Source organism: Canis aureus, chromosome 23 (assembly GCF_053574225.1).
Source record: "Canis aureus isolate CA01 chromosome 23, VMU_Caureus_v.1.0, whole genome shotgun sequence".
Lineage (NCBI taxonomy): Eukaryota > Metazoa > Chordata > Mammalia > Carnivora > Canidae > Canis > Canis aureus.
In genome coordinates, this window is record NC_135633.1 from 45,559,414 (window position 1) to 45,579,407 (window position 19,994).

Genomic DNA, 19,994 nt, shown 5'->3' on the forward strand with positions numbered 1-19,994 from the left:
CAGCACGGGGAGGGGGGACCCTGCCTTAGACACCCCACACGGCCTGCTCTCGGGTCTTGTTTCTCCTTAGCCATGTCCCGAGACCTCGGAGTTCATGGTCCAGAGATGTTGAGTGTAAACAGAAGCGCTTCGGTGTTGCCTCAGTGCAGTCCTCGACTGTGCTGAGTGATCTGTGTGCCTGGATCCCCAGCCCAGGCTCGCCCCGGTTATCCTGTTACCCTGGGCCCCTCCCGCTCCCCTCCCCCTCCCCCTGTTGGCGGCCGTTCCTGTCCTGTTCGCTGGCCCCCATCCATCCATCCTCACAGCTTGTTCGAGACCTGTCTCAGACGGCCGGAAGCCCCTCCTGCCGCCCCGCAGCCACTCCGTCCTGGACGTGGCCCACGCTCCTCCTCACCCTGCAGCCCGCCCCCTGCGGACCTCTGTATCAGGACATTGAGTTCTTCCAGTTGCTCTGAGGCCGGAACTCTTGACACGTGCCATGTCACACTGGGACAACCCGAGAGGCAGGGAAGTGAAGTCTCTTGCCCCAAATTCAGAGCTTGTGGGTGCTCGGGCTGGGAACCAGAGCCGCGCCACGCTGTTCCCTTCCAGCTTTCTGAAGCTCCGCTGATCACCTCACCACCCCCCTGTCCCCTGGGGCCCCAGGATCAAGCTGCTAAGGCTTTCATGGCCTACACAAGGCCCGCAGCCCCCATCCCCAGGCTGGCTTCTCCCCACTTCCCCTCCCACCCCGCCCTCAGGCCCCTCTGGAATATCCCCCCCCCCCCCGGCACCCCCCCGTGGCCCCAATCTGCTCTCTGCATTTCCCTTCCCTTCCCGCCCCCCAGGTCCTTTGGCGGGGAGTAGCTTGTTGTCTGTCCCCGTCTTACTCCTTCTTTCAGGTGAGGCTGCAATGCTGTGTCCCCTCAGGGAGCCGGGCCAGATCACCAGGGGCCAAAACAATTGGCCCCCTTCCATCACAAGCCAGTGGCCTTAGGAAAGTTCTCCAAACTTCTCATCTGTAGGATGACTTGGAGCAGGTACCATGTCTGTTTCTTCACTGCTGGGAATCAGGATCTGGCCCGGGTCGTGACACCTAGTAGGTGCTCGAGTATTTGCTGACTGACTCCGGCCTAAGGACTTGGTGAGAGGAGGGTTGTAAGGAGCCCGCGAGCAGGAGGCCAGAGGGCAGATGACCGGCTCGCCTGCGGCCCGGGCGTCGTCAGCGACGCTGGCTGCTCTCCACAGTAGATGCTCGGTAAAATTGAGCCAAATGTGAATTATCCCAAGCTGTTTATCGCATGTGTTCAGGGATTGTTTTCAGGGAACCTGGAAGAGGAAACTGAAGGGAAACCTTACTTAAAAATGATGCAAGTAATACATGTTTGTTACAAAAACAAATGATACAGAAGTGTGCAAAATGAAGCCACTCCCTCTCTAACCCCGGAAACCGTTAACAGTTGTATACTACCATATAGAGAGGGTTTTATTTTTTTAAGGTTTTATTTATTTACTCATGAGATACACGGAGGGAGAGGCAGAGAGACATAGGCAGAGGGAAAAGCAGGCTCGCTGTGGGGAGCCCGATGCGGGACTCGATCCCGGGACCCCAGGATCACGCCCTGGCTGAAGGCAGATACTCAACTGTTGAGCCACCGAGGTGCCCCATATAGAGAAGTTTATAGATCTGTATGAATGGATATTAATTTTCAAAAGAAGGTCGTGCTAATTCGTCCCACTTTCTGCTTTCATTCAACAAGAGATCGTAGGCAGATTTCTCTACGGACTTACATACGTCTGTCTTATTATCTTTGGGGGCTGGATAGCGTTCCTTTGTATGGAAGAGGGGGGATTTATCGAAATCTGGGGTGTGCCTCTTTGCTGCCACCCAGCTTCCCCACGCCATTCCCCCAGCAGTTAAGGGAGAGCTGAGCATGGGGACGATGGAGAGAGGTCCAGTTGCTCTTCTAAGAGGCCAGAACTTGCACTATATGTCAGGCTTGACCAAGTGTGGCCTCTCGTTCCTCAGTGCATCAGAGCCTTTCCACTTGCCTATCCAAGCACAAATTGGTGAGTAATGTCATGATGACATTGGAGTCCCAGGGACTTGACCGTGCCATGGCCCCAGCTTCATGGCTCAGGCTCAGCCTGGCCTGGCCTGTTTTCTATCCAGAAAACCTCAGACTCTGACTGAGGGGCTGATTTTCCATCCAATATTCTACCTTCTGACCAGGAGAAGAACACATTTTCCTGGCATAATCAAGTCAGAGCTAGCCGCAGTCTGACTTTGTTCAGGGACGTTGATGGCATCGATCCCTCCCTTGTCCCTGGCACTTTAATTTTGCAGAGTGTCAATCAGACTTTTACAAATATTTAGCTTTTAGGAGAGCCTGTAAACAGAACCCCAATGCATGATTCACTTGTCAGTGTACTACGGAAAGTTAATAATGGACCCAGCACATTGCAGATCCTGGGGAGGAGAAGCCAGCGGGTACAAGTTGCTCTGGAGAGCCCTGCCCTGAGAACTGGCCACCTACTGTGTGCCAAGCATTTAACGGTCATCGCTGCGCTCCTCAGCACAGTGGGCGCTGGGAGATCAGGGCAAGGAAGCAAATGACTCACAGTCCAGACTTAACCCACGTGAGTGCCACCCTTAGTCGGGTGATGAAAAGTCACGATTTTCCCACTGTCTCCTGCATGTCTAAGTCTAAGGTCAGGAGATAAGTACAGAAAAACCATTTGTTCCTTGTCCATCCTTGTGGGGGTGTATACACCAGGATCCCTGAACACACTCATTAAGACCCTGCCACCCTTGGTCCATGGAGACAATTTGGCTGGTGATGCCCAGCCATGCTCATAGTCCCAGCCCCAAGGTGGGAGCAGACCGAGACACCACCAGAGTTGGCATGTGGCAGCCTCTCAGGTGGGACACATTTAGAGAGCCCAGACCAAATCTGGTCCCAGTCGTGTGAGCTCTGAGGGTGCCACCACCACCAGCAGGGGCCATCTGCTGTCCTGTCCTGCTGAGACCTCCTGAGAGGGGTCTGGCCAGAGCCAGTGGTAGTCTCTGCCCTCCTTTCTCTCCCATCTATTTGTCTTCTCCATCTCATTTTACTTGGAAGGGAAGTAGTCGGGGGTGGTAGCCATAAGTATCTTTACTTATTTTCTAAAAGTTGTGTTCTTTAGATGTCAACAGTTTATATCCTGACAAATAAAACCCCCTTCCCCGTTTCTTCCCTCTCACTGCTACTCTGCGCATGTTACACCTTCCCAGGCATGTGCCACTGATGCTGCCAAACAGAAATAACACACAGAAATGCAAAGCCGGCCCCTTCTCCAGTTGTCTGTGTGTCTGTCCCCCTCGGCCTTCCCTTGCCCTCCCAACACAGTACGGTCCTGACCGAGGGGCAGTGTTGGGAGGGCAAGAGGAAAGTCCATGGTGTCAGGACTTCTGGAAATGACCAAACCAAAAACACCACCACCCACGTCTGTCCAACAATGCTGGGCATCCAATGAGTGGCCGATCAATGCGAAGTGTCTACATCACATTGCGTCTACATTGTGTCACAAATGCCTGCAAGTGTAGCATCCCTCCTCCTGTGCATAAGGCCTTCCTTCTAAAGAGCCTATGGATGTCTTTTTTGGCCGGTAGCACTGGCTAGAGACAGCTATCAGGATTTCTTTTTATCCAGCTGGGAGAAACCAGGCAGGAAAGTGGGGGCACCTTCCCAAGGTCGTGGTGAAATGCCAACAGAGCCAGCTTAGAGCCAGGCTCTCCTGCAGCCCGCTTAGCACATGTTGGGCAGAGCGGCCCATCTGTGCTTATGCCGTGTGGGCATCAGTCTCTCCAGAGCTCTGCACCTTTCCCCACCTGGGGATCAGGGAACTGAGAAGTGATGGGCTTGGTGTGGGTTGGTCAGGCAATCACCTAAGGAGGGCTTTGTGTCCGACTTGTATGTCTAAAGAGCCAAGCAATCTCACAAAGGCGTCATTCCAAACTCGGGAGCTGGAATGTCTCCCGGTGGCAGAGCCAGGAGGGCTGGAGCCAGTGCTGTGAGATCACAGTGGGAAATGCTTGGGGACTCATCTGCCAGCCTCCAAAACCATGGCTGTACAGCAGGGTTGAGAGGAGGACAGCTGTGGCCTGCAGCATGGCAGGTGGCCATCCCCAGGGATAATGGAGCTGATGGCAAATTCGAGTAACTCACACTGAGAAACATGCTTGAATGTGACACATGTCCACACAGCGGTTCGGTACACCTTCATCGCATTAAATGAAGGCGGCAAAGGCGAATAAGATGTACACCTGCCACCCCCACCCCCAGCTCACAATCTAGGTGAGAAGACCAGGGGGGACCACAATACAGTGTCAACCACCGGCAGGTTGGACAGGCTGCTCGTGGTCTGGAGGAGAGGGCAGTGGGGAAGCAGATGAATTGTGAGTTGAACTTGGATGAGGGAGAGGAGACAGGCCCGAGGCTGGGGGCAACAGGAGCAGCAGGTGCAGAGGCTGGGCATGCTCACGACACAGGGCTCTGCTCTGCAGGAATGGGATCCAGTCAGTGCTATGTTACAGAGGGAGAAAGGACTGCAGAGTCCACACTAGTAGGAAGGGACATATGGGCACCAGGTGTTTAGTCTTTATGGCCATAACAGTTACCCCAAAACTTAGCAGCTTAAGAAAACCGTTTACTGTGCTCAAAACAGCAATTTGGGCAGTGCTTGGTGGGGCTGGTTCATCTCTGCTTGGCCTGTTCGGGGCTCAAAGGAGGGGTGATGACAGTGGGAAGTCCTGGGGCATCTCCCTTCCCGTGGTGTCTGCACAGGGTCTCTCTGGAGGGCAGCTGCAGGGTGGCTGGACTTCCGACACGGTGGCCCAGGGCATCAAAGGCACAAGTGGAGGGGTAGTGAGCCAGGCAGAAGATGGATTGCCCTTTCTGCGCCGGCCTCAGAAGCCTCACGGAGCCTCTGCCACCACAGCTCTTCATCGAGGCGGTTTCCAGGACCTGCGGGGCCTCCGGCGGAGCGGGAAGGGCAGGGTGCCTTTAATCTCTTCTGGTGGAAACGGCAGCGTTCTGGAAGAGCATGAGGGATCAGAAGTCTTGCTATTGTGTGATCACTTTGGGAAATAAAGAAAGTCTGCCGTGCTGACACAGGCCAGGCCCAGCACCCAAAGTTTAAACACATTTTTCTCATTTTATTCTCCCCTCTACACAAGAGGTAGGTATTATCCTACGCACGTCCTATACAGGGAATCATAGGAGGCTGCGAGAGGTTAAGTGGTCTGCCTGAAGTCACACACCAACAAGAGATGGGGGATTCCGTGTGCAAGCCTGGTGGCCCCGTGCCCCATCCCTGTCCCTGCTCCTGGCTCCCCCATAAGGAAAGCAAGGATGAATTCAAAGGTCATTGTTCTGCCCCAGAATGCTGTCACCACTAAAAAGGGGGGGGGGGGTGTGATTTCTGAGCTGGATAGGAGGCCGAATCAACAGATCTTGAAGACCAGTTGAATTCTCGCTGTATCTTCTCACAGGTGACCTGTGACAAGCATTTCCTGTGGCAGTTGAGGCAAATACCAGGGAGTCAGAGCTAACAGTTGCCACTTGCTGAGTGCCAGGCTCTGAGTGAAGCACTTTATCTGCATTAATTTCACAATAACCCTATGGGACAGGTATTATTATTATTATTTATTATTGCTGTCAGACCTCAAGGAATGAAATAATGTTACAGAGAGGACGTCACCCCGTGGCCTCCACCTCTCTGCCATGCATCCGTTCCTCGTCCACCATGATAACAGGAATCATGAATTGATGGCCCCACTCTCGGGGTGGGGGGCAACGCTGGCTTCAGAAGGCCCCCTTGAGTTGCACTGGCCAAGCTGGGAGCCAGCCCCACATTTACCAGCTGTGTGGGCTTGAGCCAGTCACTGAAGCTTGCAGGGCCTCTGTGTCCTCATCGGTGACACGAGTGCCCAGCAGGAGCGGGAGACTAGCCTGGGCGGTTTCAGGGCAGACCTTGGCACAGAAGCAGCGCCCGATGGAGGGATGTCAGCTACTGTTATTGGCAGAAGCTGGTGCTGGCAGCTCTTGGGAGTTGACTCGGGCATCGAGGCTCCCGGGATTGGCATTGCTTTCTGCAGAGGGCCAAGAAGCAGCTTGTTGCTACTTGTCTTGGAAGGGGGTGGTGGTGGGTTAATCTGCCCAGCCACTTGCAAGGGAAAAATGAACCAATGACCAAACAAACCAGTGAAATGGGGAGTGAGGTGAGGGTGTGGAGGGAGGAGCTTGCAGACACTGTGCAGCATCATGGACACTGGCCCCAAACCCAGGAGCTCCTTCGATGCCCAGAGTCAGGGCCCACACAGCTGTGTCCCCATGAGGCTGGGAGACTCTGCATTTAGGTTAGCCAAGAAGCTACAAACAAGGAAGCAGCCTTGTCAGCATCTTGCCATCTTACCACCTAAGACCTTCATTCTTAGTCAAACCCACTTCTGCTTCAAGGAGAAAGGGAGCTCGTACACAGGGAGGGACCTACCTCAGACTTGGAATTAAGCCCGTTTTTTGCCAGCTGGGCCCCTGTCCAGAGTCTCTCATCACCTGAGAGGAGTGTCCTGTATGGGGTATCATTCTGCTGCTGACAAAGCTATGTGGACAAGCTTCTCCCCAGACCATGCGGGAAGTGACAGTGAGGAATTGGCAGCACAACCAGAATGAAGGGAGACCTGGAGCCCCCAGAGGGCTTGGCAGGCTTCAGAAAAGCTTCCACAGGTACTTTTGGAAGACTGCAGAGGGAGCCAAGACCCCAGAGCTCCAGGGTGGCCCTTCCCTTTGGCTCATACCCTGTGGAGGACATCCACTGTTCCGCTGCCTGGAGGGCCCAGCTCCCCGCCCCCTCTCTGGGACTCTAGTCTCAGGGTCTCAGGCCATATCTCCTTCTGGGGCAGAGCCACCCAGGCAGGCCCCCCTCTGCAGCTCCTCCTCCTCCCCTCAGATGACACAGGCTTCTGGGCAGGACCGTTCAGTGACGAGGTCCCCCTGGCATCCTGCATCCCCTCTGTGCAGACCTGTCGGCTCCCACCAGGCTGTGGCCCTTCTCTGGCCCTGGAGCCTGGCTCTGGAGGACAGCTGCCCAGAACTGAGGAGCAGGGGCTGGGGGAGAATGGAGAGGGATGAGCCACTGGGAGCACCCCGCTGAGTCAATGCTCACAGTCCCCTGCCCAGGCACACTCCAGTCCTCCTGGTATTTTGGCGATTTGACTGTAAGTCAAAACATCTCTCCTCCTGCCCAAGACCTGAGCTGGTCTGGCCACCAGTGGAACCCACCACTCAGAGTCCTCGGTGATACATGCACGGGAAAGTTCTGGCCCGGCCTCAGCAGCTTGCCTCCTGTGCCCACGATAAGGATGGTTAGAGAATGCAATTATGGCCTCGCCCCTCAGGCTTCCATAAAACCTTCCAAATGCTTCAAAACCAGACAACTATGTTGGTCCCATTTCCCCATCCTTTGAACTTCCTTAGCATCACTCAGGAGATCCAAATGTGGATTTTGTGTCTTTCTGGCATTTATTGGTCAGCTTGTTTTTTATCTTTCATCTTTCCCCAGGATTCCAGGTGGCTAACAGCAAAGCGCACCTACCTACAGGATGGTTAAAAGAAAAACAGGAGACCTTGGATGTTTGTGGTTTCAAAGCCCTATTCTTCTTCTTCTTTTATAATGCTGAAGATTCATGACATAGGATAATTTTCAAATCCCTTGAAATTCAAGCCACTTGGCCTCAGCCCCTTTCCTGGGAAGCAGGAGAGGCTGCACGTGGCCTCCAGGTAGAGGCTGCATCCTTCCCTGCTGCCTCCGGGAGGCCAGGCTGTCCTCTAGGGCTCACAGCCTGCGGTGTGGCCAGGGTTGCCTGACCTCGTCAGGGAACACACCCACCCGCCTGCCTCAGGAAGCCTTGGCTGGGGATCCCTGGGTGGCGCAGCGGTTTAGCGCCTGCCTGTGGCCCAAGGCGCGATCCTGGAGACCCGGGATCGAGTCCCACGTCGGGCTCCCGGTGCATGGAGCCTGCTTCTCCCTCTGCCTGTGTCTCTGCCTCTCTCTCTCTCTCTCTCTCTCTCTCTGTGACTATCATAAATAAATAAAAATTAAAAAAAAAAAAAAAAAAAAAGCCCTGGCTGGGGGCACCTGGGTGGCCCAGTGGTTGAGTGTCTGCCTTCGGCTCAGGGCGGGACCCCAGGGTCCTGGGATCCAGTCCCCCATCGACTCCCTGCAAGGAGCCCGCCTCTCCTTCTGCCTGTGTCTCTGCCTCTCTCTGTCTCTCATGAATAAATAAAATCTTAAGAAAACAAGAAAGGCGGGGAAGATGCGGGGATGAATTTCAACGTGTCCCTCTCCTCTGCCCCCGCCCTGGGTGTGTTTGGGCGTTAGATGCAGCTTCAGAAATAAAAACAGCACCTACATGATAACCCCCCCAGTCCCTCCTCGCAACCAGAAGGCTCCCAAAGCCCCCGTGGGTCTGGGGTTCTCCCCTGCTTCCGAGGTAACGAGCTAGCCTGGGCCTGTTTCACCGGCAGCGGACACTTGACCGTCGGTGGGAGGCAGAGAACGTGGTTCTCCGTGGCCGGAGAAGGGCGGAGCATCGTGGGCGTGGGGTCCGCACTCCGCAGGTCGACGCTCTTCTCCCGGCCGGTTTGGGTCAGGGCCGAGGACCCCTAAGCTCCAGGGGCCGCTGCTTGCCCTCTGTGCGGAGGCCGACGTCACCCCCTCCCCTGGGGCGGCCGCTTGCTGCGACGGCGCCCGGGAACGTGGTCTGGGCGACCCTCCGCGCGGCCCGCCTCCCGCCTTCCCTCCGCAGGGCGCGGGGCGGGGCGGGGCGGGGCGGGGGCGGGGCGGGGGCGGGGCGGGGCGGGGCGGGGGGGTGGAGGGGGAGGGGCGGAGGGGCGGGGCGGGGGTGGAGGGGGCGGGGCGGGGCTCCGGGCTCCCGCGGGTGCGCGCGTCGCCGGCCGCTCGCCTGCCCGCTCCGCGCCGCGCCTCCACGTGCTTCATCCCACGCGCCCCGCGATCTTTGGCAAAGGGCGCCCGCTCTTCGGCCACTGTCTGCAGATGAGGAAACTGAGGCTCGGCCGGCTAGTAAGCGGCAGAGCCCCGGTGCGGGCCGTAGGCCGGCTCGGAGTCCGTGTCCTCGTGAGCCCCCGGGCCTCTGCGCCTCTCCGTTCACTAGACAGTGGCCGGTGTGCTTTCTATTATTGTTATTGTTATTACTATTGTTAGCAAATTCTCCTTCGCTGAAGGGCATCTTCCTCTGACCTCCTGCGTCTGTCTCGACCCCGCATCCTGACCGGGGTCCAGAAGGTTCTCAGCAGACTTTGGAATTAGCCTGAGCAAAAGTGCACGGGGAGGGGCGGCCGGACGCTGCGTCGGGTAAGCATCTGCCTTCGGCCCAGGTCGGGAGCCTACAGGGAGAGAAGTCTGCTCCTCCCTCGGTGCCTCTTCTGCGCCCCCTGCTAGTGCGCGCTCTCTCTCTCTCTCTCTAATATAAATATATTTTTAAAAAAGTGCACGAGGAGGCCAGCAGAGCAGGGCAGCCGTCGAGGCGACCTTCAGGCTTCTCAAACAGCCCACAGCCTCTGCTTCTGTGTAGAGAAGTGACTGAAGCCACGCTGGGGCTGCTGAGGGCTCTAATGGCACCTTTTATGAATTAGAAAAAGGGCGCCTTCCCTCAAGACACTTGATTGCCATTTTCTGGAAAATTATGACTATACATATACACACCTAAGGAGCCGCCTGAGTGCATGTCCCTTCCTGCAATGGGATAGTGCGTAACCTGTGCAACCATACCACTCAGGCTGAGTCACACAAACCTGGGTCTATGCCGATTCTGTTATCTACCAGCTGAGTGATCTTGAGAAGGTCACTGGGCTCTCGGAAGCTCAGTTTCTGATAGAAGGGGGGCAGTGTCGTCTCCCTGTTCAACTTGCTCATAGTTTGGAACAGAGAAACAGGAAAGAGCTATTACTTAAGATCCAAGGGGAGGGCTTTTCTTTTGGGGATAAGATGGAGATATTAAAACTCAGAGACTGAGCCCCTGTCCTGGAAGGACCCGCCCTGCCCAACCACGGGTAGGATAATGGGAATCCTAAGTCCTCTGTGTTTCTCTCATCACAGTGGAGGAAGAGTTGGACTAGTACTGAGGCTTGTCTTCAATGCCCTCTGCTCCTCCCTTTCCAGTGACCTATTCCTTCTGTGAATCTTCCGCTCTCCCACCCTGCCCCTCTTCCCATCACTCTCCTAGTCCTTCCTCCTCTCAGTCAAGCTATTTTCAGGGAATGATGGGTACGCCTAAATGATACTTTGGAAATTTGCCTCTAAAGAACTAGGTCAGAAAGTGCATCCAGACCTCAGGGAAAGATATTTTGGAACGACATTCAGCCTGTGTATGACATGGAAATAGCACCAAGAAGGTGGCCATCTCTCCTACCTTTAAAAGGCACATAACTGAGGGACGCCTGCATGGCTCAGTGGTTGAGTGTCTGTCTTTGGCTCAGGTTATGATCCCAGGGTCTCAGGATCAAGTCCCACATCAGGCTCCCTGCATGGAGCCCACTTCTTCCTCTGCCTGTGTCTCTATATCTCTCATGAATAAATAAATAAAAACTTTTAAAAAATAAATTAAATTACAAGCACATAACTGAGGGAACTGACCAGGCGACAGGGCCGGCTGCTCTGACAGCTGCGCCCTCTCGTGGCCCAGCACCCTTCTCTCCAGGATCCTGGCTTGGAGATTCTGGGAGCCCATGCTGGCTCTCCGCACCTGTCCAACCTCCAACACTTTGTACTCAAGAGTAACCAGGAGAGACATTATTTAGGCTGTGCTGTCGTCCTCTGATATCTGGAGGGAAAGTGGAGGTGAAGCTAGTAGTACCTCTCCTAGAGGCCCTGAAGTTCGTTCAAGTCTTTATCGGTAACTGCTGTGACTTTTCCCTGGGGCTGGGGAGAAAGCATATGCTGATGAGGAGGGAACAGACATTTAAGGTGCACTTCACATGCAATAGTAATTAAATTAAACCTCTCAGTCCTGTGTGTTAGGTAAAAAAACCACCCTCCTCTGCAGATGAGGAAATGATGAGGTGAGCCAGGGTGTTTGGGTCACTTGCCCAAGGGCACACAACCAGGAACTAGCTGCCCTGGGATTTGAACCAGGTGTGATGAGTCCATGCTGTCTTGCATTGCATTGTGCCAGCTCCCTGCTGCTGTCCCTCAACTGCTCTAACTCCCAGAAAATGCGTGGGATATTGCGATTTATAGAAAATATGTATTTGGTCCCACAAATGATCAAAATATATTTCTCATATGATTTGGTCCTTATCCACTGTTCTCGGCTCCCAGCTCCCCAAATCCTTGGAATTTCCTGAGCAATAAGAGCAATGGAAGCATCTTTGGTTTCAACATTTGAGCTCTTGTCCTCGGTTTCCTGAAAACAGTCATAAAGGCAAAATGGGTATCAGGGCACTTGGGTGGCTCAGTCGGTTAAGCCTCTGCCTTTGGCTCAGGTCATGAGATAGAGCCCACATAGCTCCCTGCTGGGGGCAGGGAGGGGGTGTCTGCTTCTCCCTCTCTCTCTGCCCCTTCCCCTTCATGCTCCCTCTCTCTCTCAAATAAATAAAATCATAAATAAATAAATAAATAAAATCTTAAACAACAACAACAACAAAAAAGGCAAAATGGGTATCTTGTTATTCATAACAAGCTCCTTTTCACCACAACTGGGTTTATGTTAACAAGGTGACTTTCAGAAAGCACAGAAGGATAGGGGCTGGTCACCAGGAGAACCAGCCAGGAATAGAGTTGAGACTTTCAGCCCCACTCCTTTGGCCTCTGGGGAGGGACGAGGGGCTGGAGATTAATTGGTTTATGATTTAATCAAGTCTCTATAAAAACCCCAAAGGAGGAGACTCAGAGTGCTTCCGGATTGGGAACCAGAACATCTCCATGTGCTCCCGTGCTGGATCCCAAACTCCATGAGGACAGAGCTCCTTTGTTCAGGACCTCACCCTAAGTATCTCTTCGTCTGGCTATTGATTAGAAATCCCCAATATCCTCTGTAGTGAATCGGTAATCTGGTGAGTAAAAGGTTCCCTGAGTTCTGTGAGCTGTTCTAGCAAATTACTCGACCCCCGGGAAAGGACAAAGTCACGAGAACCTCTGATTTATAGCCTGTTGGTCAAAAGCACAGATAGCCACCAGGCCTTGTGACTGGTATCTGAAGCCTGCTCTAGAAAATAGAACAGACCCTAGGAGGGGCGTTCACCAGAAGCACAGGTGATAAGCTGGATTTGTGATTGGTATCTGAAGTGTGGGGCTGGGGGCAGCCCTGTAGGATGGAGCTCTCAAACTGGAATCTGATGCTATCTCTGGGTGGAGAACGTCAAAATTGAGCTACATCGTAGGACACCCAGCTGGTGTCCTGAGAATGGAAACCACACCCACACACACTGGAATGGGTCCCAGAACTTTTTGTGCATTTAGCATATTTCAGAAAAATCACAGGAGCCAGGCATCCAGGACCTCTATTCACGGGGTCTCTGCTGACCCAGCAGAGCACAGGCCCGGGGCAGCGACTGCCTCAAGGTCCCCAGAGAGCAGCACCCTTAGTCGAGAAAACAGGCACTGTCTCTGCAAGGTGATTTTATCTGTGTCTCCAGAGGACGGGCTCTGGGGTCACAGATACCTGGATTCAAACCTGGAATTTGATGTTCCTACAAGCTTTGGGCAACTCAGTCTCCTGAGTTTCAGCTTCCATGTCTGTTTGGGGATGATATCTCTTGGCATTGCTGGTGGCACCTTCAACCTGTTCCCCAGACGACCCACCAGAAGTTCCCAGTACAGGCCTGAGAGCCACTGAGCACCAAGTAAATGTCAGGTATTATCATAACTAATTCTGTGCTGTAGAGGTTTGGAGGATCTGCGTGTGGGGAGGGCAGCATCGGAAAGCGAGGAGAGCAGACAGACATAAAAGAGGAGCCCTTTCTCTCTCTGCCCTGAGTCTCCTGCAGCTACCAAGGGAGATAAGCCAGGCAGCCTCTTTCTGGCTATAGATTACTTAGGGAAAATGGGCCCAAAATGGCCCCAGAGAGTCCCTTGGCTATTAAAGAAGAAAGTGCTGGAAGGCTTACTATATATAATATATAATATATATAATATTTATTTATTTATTTATTTATTTATACATGCATACATACATACTGCTCCCCAGGCCTTCCATTCCCTGGGGAGTACCTGTTTCCAGACAGCGATCAGCTTGTATGAGGATTTAAAAACTTTTTTTTTGAGCATATCTATAGGATGATGTCCCTACGTGTCTTGTCCAAGTGACGAACTTGTTTATCAATAGACCCGAAGGATGGTGACACCCACGGTAGACCTCATTTTAGCAAAGTTCTCTTACTGATTGTACCTATTAGGAGGCAGGGGATGGTGCTTCCTCTCCAGAGTCTCTTGTGGGTCTGAAATGTCGATGCTTTCAGGGGTTCCTGGGGGGCTCAGTGGGTTGAGCGTTCAACTCTTGATTTTGGCTCACATCATGATCTCAAGGTGGTGAGATGGAGCCTCACATCCAGCTCCACACTTATCATGGAGACTGCTTGAGATTCTCTCTCCCTCTGCTCCTGTCCCCACCCCCTTTCTCTCTCAAAATAAATTTTTAAAAAATTTAAAGAAAACAAGAAATGTTGATGTTTTCATTTCATTAATGACAACCTCATAGGCCAGCAATTGGAAGATCTCAAAAGCATTTATGAGTACCGGAAACAGTGGGTTTCTGATACCGATTTTCCACTCCCTGCCCACTGGGAACAGTGCAGGGTCTGGAGCAGGTCATGGGGAGCCGTGGGCTGCAGGCTCTTACACCCACACTCATGATGTAGGGGTGGGGGTGGGGACAGAAGAGAAGAATTTTCTTCATCACCCGGAAGGGGCACTGACTCACGGGTGGGGTGGGGGAAAGGGGAGCAGAGGGAGGGGTGGGCTCCAGGCTCTGATGCAGACTGACCCAGGGCTCGGTGGGGGGAGGGGGCCAGAGGCCTCCTGAGCCTTGGGAGGAAGGCCTGGCCGCTTCCACCCTCACACTCTTGGGCCAAGCCCAGCTACTCGGCATTCATCAACTCACACCCACTGCACTTCATCCACACCCTCGTCAAGCTCCCCCTCCTCCTATCATTTTGAAGCAACTCCCAGACATTATGTCATTTAATCCATAAATATTTCACTATGTCTTCTTAAAAGATAGAGGTATTTTTTAAAAAATAAAACCACAATACGGATATCACCTAAAGAAACTTCATGGTTTCTTGATACCAAAACGGGCAATGTTAATAAAACTGCCACTGGTCTCAGAAATGTAATAAATTTTTATTTTTCACAGTTGGGTTTGAATTGGGATCCAAACAAGGAGCACTCAACTGTGATTGACTGTTGGATTGTTTTGTTTTGTTTTTTTAGAGAGAGAGAATCTCAAGCAGGCTCCATGCTCAGCACAGAGCCTGATGTGGGGCTCGATCCCACAACCCTGAGATCATGACTGGAGCCTTGATCCCATGACCCTGAGATGATGACCTGAACTGCAATCAAGACTTGGAGGCTTAACCAACTGAGCCACCCAGGCACCCCCAGCTGATGTGTTTTTTAAGTCTCTTAATCTACATGTTTCCTCCCCATCACTTCTCCCCCCACCTGCCAGCCACTCTATTCCTGCAACTTATGTTTTTGAGAAATAGGGTCATTCATTCTATAAGATTTCCTCGGAGTCCAGATTTCACTGATTGCATCCCCAGAGGTGTGTTCTGATGTGTTCCTCCGTATTTTCTCTAAGTCATGAATGAGAAGAGTCTTGAATGTGAGAAGATGGAGGATGGCATTCAAGAAGAGAAGGAGAAGATAGTGATGGCTGTGCTGGGGGCGAGAATGGAGGAGGTGAGGCTGCAAGTCGGTTGGAAGTACATCAAGGATCTTTATGTCCCTTCTGGAGGAGGAAGGGGTTCATCCTTTAGCCACAGGCAGTAGTGAATCACTGAATATTTTTAAACAAAGCAAGAACTTCATTCGTTCATTCATTCATTTGCTCATTCATTTAGGGAATACGGAGGCTTCTCAGCCGCGGGAGCACCCCGGGCCTGGTGCCGGACCAGCAGGAGGGAGTGAGAACGGGCAGGATTCTGCTTTCCAGGAGCCTACAGTCTAGTGCAGGGCAGCTTCGAGACAGATCAACCCACAAAGGATTGTAAAACTCCCACCAGGAAGAGCACCGGAAAGAGGGGGCCTTTCAGGGGCCCTGGAATCCTTCTCTGGGGAAGCGACAGCAAGCCGAGGTGAAGGGTAAGGAGGGAGTGACTGGGCAAAGCCACAGGGGGAGACTCCGAAGAGAAGGTGGGAGGTGGGGAGCATAGTCAAACGGTTAAAATTTGGAAAACAATACTGAATTTATTTTTTGCTCAAACAAGAACAAACCGAAAGCATTAAAGCAATCTCTCTCTCTCTCTCTCTCTCAAAAAAAAAAAAAAAAAAAAGCAAATGCTCTTGATTTGATAGAAGTGTGATGTTCAGGCTAAATTTAAATAAAGCAGCATTTTGAATGGCACAAAGTGAATTGGCTTTAAGAGAATGATTGACAAGAAAATGACTTTGGGGTTCTGTTTTCTGGGAAAAGACAGAGTTAATGTAAATGTAGGATGTATTTATTGGTTGTCAGTGAAACCCTTTCTATGGCCCTCTGATAGGGAGCTTATAGGGCTTGAGGGCACCTGATCTGATAAAGAACTGGGCAGTGCTATGATCTGAATGTTTGTATTTCCCTAAAGATCCTTGAAACCTCATGCTCAGTGTGATGGTATTAGGAGGTGGAGCCTTTGGGAGGTGATTAGGTCATGAAGGTGGAAGGGATTAGCGCCTCCCTTTTAGGGACCCTAGACAGTGTCTTTGCCCGTGCCACCATGTGAGGACACAGTAAGAAGGTGCCGTCTGGGGACCAGAAATCTGGGCCCTACCAGACACCGAATCTTCTAGCCGCAGGATCTTGGACTTTCCAGCTTCCAGAATTGTGAGAAATAAATTTCTGTTGTTTATAAATCACCCAGGCCATAGTATTTTGTTATTGCAGCCCAAACAGTCTTCGCGAGAAATCTAAGCTGTGGCTTTTCTGTGTCAGAGCTCAGACTTGTCAAGCAGGAGTAAAAAATATCCCATGCTCAATGGCCATGGGGTACAAGACAACATGTTGCATTTAATGAATGAAAGAAGACAAGGAAGGCTAGAGCTCAGGGGAAAAGCTTGTGCAGTGGGAGGTGAAACCCGAAAGGCAAGCAGACACAGGACTGTGGATATGCTGTATGTCATGTGGGGGATTTTAGAGCTTTAAACTTGCCTGATAATGAGAATTACTGGGGTGCTTAATTAGTAAACAGATTGCTAGGCATCCATCCTGAAATTCTCATTCCATAGATCTGTATTGGGCCCTTAGAAACTGTTTTTAACAAATTTCCAAGTGACCTTTATCTTCAGGAGGGTTTGGGAATCCTAGGGAGAGCTCTTAATTTTTTAAAAAGTTTTTGGGAGTGGGCGACCCAATCAGATCTGCAATTCAGAGGGGAAAATGGATTTGGTAGAAAATCCAAACGGTTCATGGAAATCCGCTGAAAGGCTGTTGTAATAGGCCAAGTGACAGATGGTAGACATTTGCTCCAGAGTAGTAGTGATGGAGATGGAGACTTGGTGATCAGCAGACAAGGGGCTGAAGAGGACTGTGGTGAGATGACAGTTGGGTCTGGCTCGCACAGCTGGATAGTTGGCAGGGTCATTGGCTAAAACAGGTAATACTGCAAAAATTTTGAACAAGTGGAGCTTGAGACACCACCAAAATCTCTTTTTAAAGATTTATTTATTTGTTTGTTTGTTTGTTTATTTATTTATTTATTTATTTATTTATTTATTTATTTATTTATTTAAAGAGAGCATGAGAGGGAATGGCAAAGGAAGAAAGAACCTCAAGCAGACTCTGCACTGAGCCTGGAGCTCCATTTGGGGCTCAATCTCATGACCCTGACTGAGATCAGGGCCTGAGTGGAAGCCAAGAGTTGGATGCTCAATCAACTGCACCAACCAGGTGCTCTGATGCTCCCAAAATATTTAAGTGAAGACCTCAAGCAAGCAGGAGATTCAATGAATATCTGGGCTGGAGGAGATATCTGGGCTGGAGATAGAAATATACAGGTCATCAGGTGTTTGTAGGTGGGAACGGAGCCTCTAGGTAGGAGAGGATGTGGAAAGAGTATTGGGGTGGGGGTGCTTAGGTTGAAGCTCTGATGCTCCAGGGGAAGGATTGATGGCAAAAGTGAGCCTTCCGTGGTGACAGAGAAGAGAATGTCAAGCAGACTCTGTGTTGACCGCAGAGCCCGATATGGGGCTTGATCCCAGGACCCTGGGATCAGGATCTGAGCTGAAACCAAGAGTCAGCCGCTTAACCGACTGCGCCACCCAGGAGCCCCACTCAAAAGAATCTTGATCTTGGGTTTCTCTTTCCTTGTTTTTTTTCAAATATAACTTCACTACACCGAACCCATGTAAAAATCCTTATGCCTATGGAAAATCAGGGCTAGAGAGGGACCCGGGATGCTTTCGCTTTAAACTTCTAATAGTCTGTTACACAACACAGTAGCAATTATGCTTTTCTGGGTCTGCTCAGTTTTCTTTCTTTTTTTTAAATTTTTTTTAAATTTTTATTTATTTATGATAGTCACAGAGAGAGAGAGAGAGAGAGAGAGAGAGGCAGAGACATAGGCAGAGGGAGAAGCAGGCTCCATGGATCGGGAGCCCAACGTGGGATTCGATCCCGGGTCTCCAGGATCGCGCCCTGGGCCAAAGGCCTGTGCCAAACCGCTGCGCCACCCAGGGATCCGTCTGCTCAGTTTTCAAAGCACATTTGAAATCCCCTCCTATGGAAGATGAAACCGTTAAACTGAAAAACGAGGACAAAGCTACATTTCATTGAAAGGGAACAAGTTCTTTTTAGCTCCACCTGCTACGTGTAAGGACATTTGATGCCCAGGAAATAAAAAGTCTCCTGAGAAACAGGGCAGTGCCAAGAAGTCCAGGAAACTTCTTCCACCGAAGCGGCAGCAGGCACGTGGTGGGGCTATTTGTAAGTGTTTGGTAGGAGGTGGTTTTCAGAGGCATTATTCAGTCAGTATTTCTGGAGCACTTCTTTCGGTCCGGGCACTGGGTAAGGCACTAGGGTGATGAAGGCATCGCCAACATTCCCTTTCATTGCACGACTCCACCGTTGCAAACGGGAGCTGAAGAGCCAGAGCAATCGAAGTGTGCGCAATCAGACGCCTCAGCACAGCTGAGACAGCAAATCTGAGTGTCCAGAGACTCAAGCTGTCTGCAGCCACTCCTCCATCACGACTCAAGGAAGTCCTCTCTGTTGTGGACTGATAGGTTCCAGAATGGAATCCGGACTGGTGAGGGACCCAGCAACAGGGTTAGTGGCAGGACAGCGCAGAACCGGACGTGCACAGCTTGAGCCACTTGCCTCACCAGAGGACGCTCGTTTCCAAGCCTCGGCATGTGGCCCTGGTGCTGTGCACCGTGTGCAGGTGGCTGTGCATTCCACCAGTGACAGGAACGTCGACCCTGCTAAGAAGTGCATGGGCACTACCATCTAAAATACTCACAGAAATCGGGACGCCTGGGTGGCTCGGCGGTTGAGTGTCTGCCTTCAGCTCAGGGCAGGATCCTGGGGTCCCAGGATCAAGTCCCACATCAGGCTCCCTGCATGGAGCCTGCTTTTCCCTCTGCCTGTGTCTCTGCCTCTCTCTTTGTATCTTTTATGAGTAAATAAATAAAATCTTTAAAAAAATACTCACAGAAATCCTCTGAAGTGGTTATCAGCAGAATTCCCGTTGTAGAGAACAGGAAACTATGACCTAGGCAGATTGGCCATTTGCCTAAGGAGACGTGATGGCAGAGCTGATACTCGGCCCAGAAGCCCCTGATTCCCAGGCCCACGTCCCGAGCCGCCAGGCGATCTCCAGCCCCGATTCCATAAGCCAGGCCCCACTGACCCCACGATACTGGTTTCTTTCTGCTCCACTGGCCCTTTTGCAGTTCTTAGGGCTTCCTGAATTAAAAGCTCCCTTTCAGGCAGTGTTCAGGAAGTCTCTGACAGGACAGAAGGACAGCTGCAGGTGCCGACCACCAGCCGGAGTCCCCATGCCAGGGCCAGGCCAGGGCAGACAAGGAGAGCCATTCCGACCAGGCCTCTCCATCACTTTCACATTTGGTCCTCCCATGCTCGACGTTACCACACACACGTGGAGGCTCCGATGATAGATTTCACAGCTGGTGACCCGTGTCCTTTCCCAGATGTTTGCGTGGGCGAGGAGAGCTACTTGAGACTTCTGACCATGGGGGACATTCTAGAAAACCTGAGGGTCAGGTTCCCCTTCCCTCTCTGGCCTCCCTGCTGCCGTTCTGTGGAAGGGAGGGAGGGCTCCACGTGGCCGTGCTCCTGAACGCTGTGTGCTTGGCCTGAAGGCCATAGCCACGAGCCTTTCCCTGGGCCGACAAGGCCTCGCTCGTTCCCAGGCGCCCCTCTTGCTTTAGGATGCCAGGCACACGGAAGTTCAGAAAGTCTGATCATTCCCTGATGGGCCCTTGGGTCCTGGTCTCTTTGCTTCTGCCATGATGGCTTGTGCCATTACTGAAAATTAGTCCTTTCTGAGAGTCCTCTAATGCTGCGATAGCAAACCACCAGCAGCGTGGTGGCTTAAAACATCACACATTTATCCTCTGACAGTCCTGGGGGTCAGAAACCTAAAATCAAGGTATCCACAGGGCTACATTCCTTCTGTGGGCTCTGGGGAAGAATTTGTTTTCTTGCCTTTTCCAACTCCCAGAGGTTGCTTGCCTCTCTGGGCATGTGGCCCCTGCTTCCATTGTCCCTTCTTTATTTCCCTCTGCTTCTGTTGTCA

General features: G+C 52.0%; 3 long non-coding RNA genes across 6 annotated transcripts in view; 2 read left to right on the top strand and 1 right to left on the bottom strand.

Annotated features, from left to right (window-relative positions):
• The first annotated feature begins 782 nt into the window (after positions 1-782).
• Positions 783-8,140, top strand: LOC144295083 (uncharacterized). 2 transcript variants are annotated; one of them, XR_013362484.1, is made up of 3 exons: positions 783-1,019; positions 4,806-6,746; positions 7,582-8,140. It is a non-coding gene; the product is annotated as an uncharacterized LOC144295083 (long non-coding RNA). The 2 variants fall into 2 exon arrangements; XR_013362485.1 differs by lacking the exon at positions 783-1,019 and adding an exon at positions 1,033-4,316.
• Positions 4,794-8,781, bottom strand: LOC144295081 (uncharacterized). Its single transcript, XR_013362482.1, has 3 exons — positions 8,428-8,781; positions 5,685-8,087; positions 4,794-5,054 (listed from the first exon to the last, which is right to left on the bottom strand). It is a non-coding gene; the product is annotated as an uncharacterized LOC144295081 (long non-coding RNA).
• A 168-nt stretch (positions 8,782-8,949) lies between these two features.
• The window catches only part of LOC144295069 (uncharacterized), a 37,309-nt gene continuing 26,264 nt past the window's right edge, over positions 8,950-19,994 (top strand). For 2 of the 3 annotated variants that reach the window (XR_013362474.1, XR_013362473.1), the window contains exons 1-3: positions 8,950-9,393; positions 14,470-14,940; positions 15,102-15,342. This is a non-coding gene — a long non-coding RNA (uncharacterized LOC144295069). Of the gene's footprint in view, positions 9,394-14,469; positions 14,941-15,101; positions 16,950-19,994 lie in introns of those variants that run through there. The other variant, XR_013362472.1, reaches the window with a different exon arrangement.